This window comes from Sceloporus occidentalis, unplaced genomic scaffold, assembly GCF_023333645.1.
Source record: "Sceloporus occidentalis isolate IW3139 unplaced genomic scaffold, rSceOcc1.0.p SCAF_5, whole genome shotgun sequence".
Taxonomy (NCBI): domain Eukaryota; kingdom Metazoa; phylum Chordata; class Lepidosauria; order Squamata; family Phrynosomatidae; genus Sceloporus; species Sceloporus occidentalis.
In genome coordinates this window covers 8507822-8513221 of record NW_028316985.1, presented here as the reverse complement: position 1 = coordinate 8513221, position 5400 = coordinate 8507822, and positions in this window count along the sequence as shown.

Genomic DNA, 5400 nt, shown 5'->3' with positions numbered 1-5400 from the left:
TTTGGAATTCAGCTCATGACAACCTCAGTCAATTTGACTAATGACCAGGTATCATGATAGTTGTAATCCAAAACAACTGGAAAACTCTAGATTGGGGGAAGATGACATAGGGCAACAGGGGTTGCCATATAAATGGGTTAGATGGGTCAACATCCCTCACTAGAAAGAACAGATTGACTACACCGCCCATTTGTCCTCTAAAAATATCTGCAAGTTAGAAACAAATGTGGTGCCCTGGTTCCTTTCATTACTCTTCTCAGAGGAAGTGCTTGATTTTCTGCATATCTTAGATCCAGCATTTCAGGTTTTGCAGTAACAGTCAGTACTTTACAGTTATCTGCCATATATCAGTATTTCTTTGGCAGCTGACCTGTAGCAGCAGTCAGTATCTCATGGTTTATGACACTCAGCAATTTCACATGATATCTGACAGCTGATATGTAGCTGACAATATTTCACACTACTTGAAATGTACTAGACAGTATCTGGCAACTGACATGCAGTAGCACTCAGTATTTGATGGTATCTAACCTGTAGGTGTCAATAATAGGTTTGACAGTATCTGACATCTGACATACATTAGACGTCAATACTGAAGAGTATCGGATAGGAGACTCCCAATGGACTCCCAAAGTTATAGCCTTTTTCTTCACCAGAGCAGTCAAAACATTCTGCTTTCCAACATTGAAGTCCAAGGTTGACATAAAAATAAAAAATGCAACTTATTTATTTTCAGCTTAATGAGCAAGATGTTTGCCCAAATCACAGATGAAAGCTGACAAAAGCCAATCTAAAAAGACCCTGGATAAAGATTTAGGACCTTTTCACGTTACATAATTATAGTGCTTTAAATGCCACAGTTTTGTCCTATGTAATCCTGGGACTGGCAGTTGAAGACTTTATCACCCCATGAACATAAGGCACCACTATTGCGTTAGTCTAAGAAATGGAAACATACCATGTTGGGAACAGTCATTATTGCACAGCTCTTCCAAAGCACCACAGTGCTGCTTCTGTTCCAGCCTTTGTCTTTCACATGCCTGCCTTCATAGGTCTACCTCCCTTTCCTATGCCCTTCCTAGCATACCTTTCACTCTTTTTTTTTAACACAATTGCATGATCATGGCAAACCATTATGTAAAGAAAAATAAATCAAAGAAATTGGAAAAAGAAAAGAAAAGAAAAACAGCCTTCTTGGCAATCGTGAGGGGCAGGGAGGAGAGGAGCAGAATCATACCCATTCACACTGCATGACTGCCCACATATTTCAACTGCTTCTGGAGGAACATATGACAAGTGAATCAACAGTGGAAAAGCAGTCTGATTGGGAGGCATTGATGGATTTTACCTGTCAATGAGAAGGAGCGCTCCAGCAATGGATGGACTTTACTGGGCAGACACAGTGTTGTTTGAGAAGATAAGGCCATAGACATCACTTTGCTGTTGTTGTGTGCCTTCAAGTCATTTCTGACTTATGGTGACCCTATCATGTGATTTTCTTGGCATGTTTCTTCAGAAGGGGTTTGCCATTGCCATCCTCTGGAGCTGAGAAAGGGTGGCTTGCCCAAGGTCACCCAGGGGGTTTCCATGGCTGAGCAGGGATTCCAACTCTGTTACTATCCTGCTCTAATTCCACTTTTCAAGCCTTGTGTGATAAAGTCCTCAGTGAGGAATATGTAGAATTCTCAAGCACAGAGCTCTAGTGCCTCCCCAAATCACATTTAAAAGGATGCATTCCATGATCACATGAGGAGTCAGTGCAAGTCTCTGCCACCCAGCCCCAGGTAATGGCTTTTTTTGAAGAGCTTTTCAGTCTGAGCGTAATGTAAAGACAAAAAAAAAAATCCCAAAGAAGAGCAGGGAGCTGGAATTTGTTCATCAAGGTGGTACAAGAGTTGCAGTCATGTTTGCTATGTGGAGGTCTAAATTTGCATAGACACATATAAATTCAGCCTGGATGTGTTCTGCAAATCTGTACCCTCTTTTGTCATCATGTTTGGTTATGCGTTTTCTCTTTCCCAGTGGTGCCTAAATGTCTCCTTGGATATTTATCCACTTATGTCAGTGAGTACATCTGAATGCAAGGAAGACCCTATTTGGGCATATTTAAAAGCCATTCTGTCTACTGATTTTAAAGGGGGAGAGGCATACCAAATGTACATGGGACAACAAAGAGATGCAAGTCCTAGATTTAAGATTGGAACCAGAAGGATAAATCATGTCATTAACATCTAGATTGTGCTCCTTAAGCCATCTGACATTGAGAACTGGCAGGCTTTTTCCCCAGTGTGAACGTAATTGTGGTCTTTGGCTACAGTTGTTTCTGTTTTGCCTGGAAACTTGCTCTGGACTGGCTTGTGGACCAACACTCATCCACAGACAATCCCTTCAAGTAGCACCAATCGTACAGTCCAATCTGCATCACTGTTAAGGCTGTGGAAACATTTTAAGATACACAAATCCTGTTTACAATGCTGCATAGCAGGACTGAGAACTATGTGACCCTCCAGATACTATTAGGACTTTATCACAGGGAGGAAGGGGGTAGCAGGTGATACATAGCCAAAGGAGTGCCTTTGCTCTATTGCAGAGAAGTGTGATCATGAATGTTCCCAAACCACTATGTTTCCATTTTCTTAAATTAACACAATTGCAGTGAGACAACAGGCTGGAACAATAGTCCTAAGACTGCAGCCACTGCCATACCTAGTATATTTGATACCCAGAATGGATAATTTTTTAACACCCTCCTTTCTGACATACAACATACTTATTTTCATAAACATGAAATCATTATTAAACATTTATTGAAAAGTGCAGCTCAACCACTTCTGGAGGGCTGCATGATTCCTAGCAATAATAAATGTGTGGCTTTCTATAAACATCTGGCTGACAGACCCAGCACAGAACTGCAGAGTTGGTACCATTCACAGCAGCTGACAAATACCAGGTGTGAACTTGGCAGGCAGACAGGGTGGCTATGAGGAAACTACCTTTTTTGATGGGGTGGCCAGCTGAGTGGGCAGGCCAGCAGAAAATGGTTGAAGGATGCTGACCTTCCTGCCACATTCTTACCTTGCACCAGCAACAATTCTCAGAAAATTGTTGCCACAGCATGAAGCTACATCTTTTTGGAATGGGTGGCAGCCAGGCACTGGTTGCGGAGGGAGTACAGCAGGTCTCAGGAACAATAAGAGCTGGGCAATGCCAATTCTGGAAGAGTTGTGCACTTTATTACCCACACTTGGGGCAGACCGCTCCTACCACCCTGACCTTGGTACACCACTGAATGCTACACCATTTAATCCTGCTCCCTCAAATAAATTGTCCCCAAATGTCTACTGGTTTAGCAATCCAGTTTAGCCAACACAGCCAATGGTGAGGAACACAAGGGATTGCAGTTCAACAGAAGCTAAGAGAGGCACCCAGTTGCCATCCCCATAATAAAGAAACCCAGAATAAGGAGTTGTTCTGCTTTGAGGGAAATTGGAAAATGGGAAGGGGAAGTCACCAAGGGTGTTATGGATGAGGTGGGTTAGCACAGCTTATATGGAAGAAAGGGTGGTTCCTTCCTGACCCCCTCAGGCAATCATCTTAAGCCCTGAAGCATGAGATTTGATTACACTTTATCACTGCTTTATCTTCCATAGTGACAAATGCTATTAAGAACGCCACAGCAACTTACTCACTGCGAACAATATAACAATAATACCTATACCCTGGTTAACCATGCAGGAAATGTCACTTGCAAATTATCATTTCCAATTATCCAGTATTAATTTAAGGGACACAGTTATCAGTCTGGTTACAATATTCTTTTCATTATATGACCTTTTCTATTCAAGGAAGGATACTTTTCTTTCTTTATACCTCTGATGTTTTTTTAAGGGCATGTTAATACAGATCAGTGTGTTCTTTGACCAAAAAAAGTTTCTAGGCTGAGGCTCAATACTTTAGGTGAAATAAAAAATAAAATTAAAATGTGCAAGTTGATAAATCAATGTGAATATACTCTCGCACACATGCACACTTTCTCTCCAAGAGGCTAGGGTTCAAAGCTAGGGCTAAGAATCTAAGGGTCAGCCATGGAAACTCATTGGATGGTAGGGATGTGTTACTAGGAAAGTGTGGGGAGTATGAGAGTATCCTTTGTGCAGCGGCTGTTAGTCCTTTTATAGTAATTTTCATTGATGATGCAAATGTATCTGATTCTTAGAACCAAGTTGTAGGTAATGTTTCTTTTAATGCAATTTGTGGTGGCAGGATCCCAAGTCGAGTTAAGTGTAGGATTTAAAAAGGTCATCAATGGTCTGAATGAAGGGAAACAGCTCCACTAGCTGCCAGTCTGTTTCTGGGTACAATTCAACTTGCTGGTTATGACTTATGAAGCACTATATAGCTCAGATCCCAACTATATTTTTTAATTTAACATTTATTAAAATACATACAGCTTTCACACACAAACACAAAAGTTTTGACTCACCACTACAAAAACATTTCCACTACACAAACAAATCACTAAAACTTGACTTCCAAGTGATATAGTTATTGGTTATAAGCGTTTCTCAGCTTAACTTTGGATGTTCAAAAATTATTTCTTTACTCTTTCCAATCAAATATCTATTTTTAATATATTCCTTTATTAATCATCTATCCTATATTGACATAATAGATAAAGAAAACATTTTTAATCCTATACGCTTATTCTCTAGTCTTTATATAAAATAGTCATTTTCTTTTAATATTCAGTTATAAATATTTAACTAACTAAGGTAAGTGATTATGTTTCCGATCTTAATGTGTTCACCTTTTTTATGATATCAGGCCAATCTTTTTGAAATTTGTCAAGTGATTTGTCTCTTAACAAACACGTCAACTTATCTATTTCTATATACTCCAAGATTTTCCACAGCCAATCCATTTTAGTTGGGGGTCCTCCAATCTCCATTTTTTTTTAATTTTTTTTTATTTTTTATTTTTTATTTTTATTTTATTTTATTTTATTTTATTTTTTGTGCATAAAAACCATTCTAGGGGCAGTTGTCATAAAAAAAACAATGCTCTCCCACATTTGATGTCCAATGGTTGTTTTCCCATACTCAGTAAGTACATTTTAGGGTCTTTTCTAATCTTGAATCACAACATCCATTCTAACTCCTGGTGGATATAAGACCAGTATTCACGAGCCTTTTTACATTGCCACCACATGTGGAAGAAAGTCCCCTTATCATCTTTACACTTCCAACACCTGTCAGAATAAGCTGTATTTACCTTGGCAAAATAGACTGGTGTTAAATACCAGAAAAACTAAATTTCATAAAAAATTTCCTTCATATCTTGACTCAGTGTATATTTAAGTTTTATTACCCACATCCTTTCCCATTCTTCAAACATATTGGG